Raw genomic sequence first — 555 nt, 5'->3', positions numbered from 1 at the left:
GAAAAAAAAAAGAATAAAATTAAGCTGATATAAAGATGAAGCACAATGTTCATGTTGTTTGAATTGATGATGTAACTCAATTAAGTTTTTGTTTGAGACAGCTTCCTAGCTGCTTTCTAAAAGCAACTTCCTAGTAAAAAAAAAAGCTCGTTATTGTTGTAGAAACAAAAAAGTCTCCATACTGTCCCAAACAAAGCCAAAATAATCAACCTCATGAGATTAGGAAGGTCTTTGAATCACTGAATCATTGATATATTATTGGAAAAACAGAATTATTTTAATAAGAAAATAAATTTATATCATTTAGGATGAGCAAATATGAAGTAAAAGTTTTTTTCTTTTTCTTAATGCAACAAACAGGCCAGTAAGATTTCCATTTAATAGAAACACTGGTAAGTTCTCAAAGAAGAAAATGAAACCTCTCAAAGACTAAATGAAATGATGAAAATATCTGAATTTGATTTCGTCACAGGGCATCAATTGCTATGTTAGAAGAAACAAATATCATTCTTATCAGTTAATAACATATTTGAGAAAACATATTAAAGGATAGTA

Source organism: Dendrobium catenatum, unplaced genomic scaffold, assembly GCF_001605985.2.
Source record: "Dendrobium catenatum unplaced genomic scaffold, ASM160598v2 fragScaff_scaffold_377, whole genome shotgun sequence".
NCBI lineage: Eukaryota > Viridiplantae > Streptophyta > Magnoliopsida > Asparagales > Orchidaceae > Dendrobium > Dendrobium catenatum.
This window is presented reverse-complemented; position numbering follows the sequence as displayed.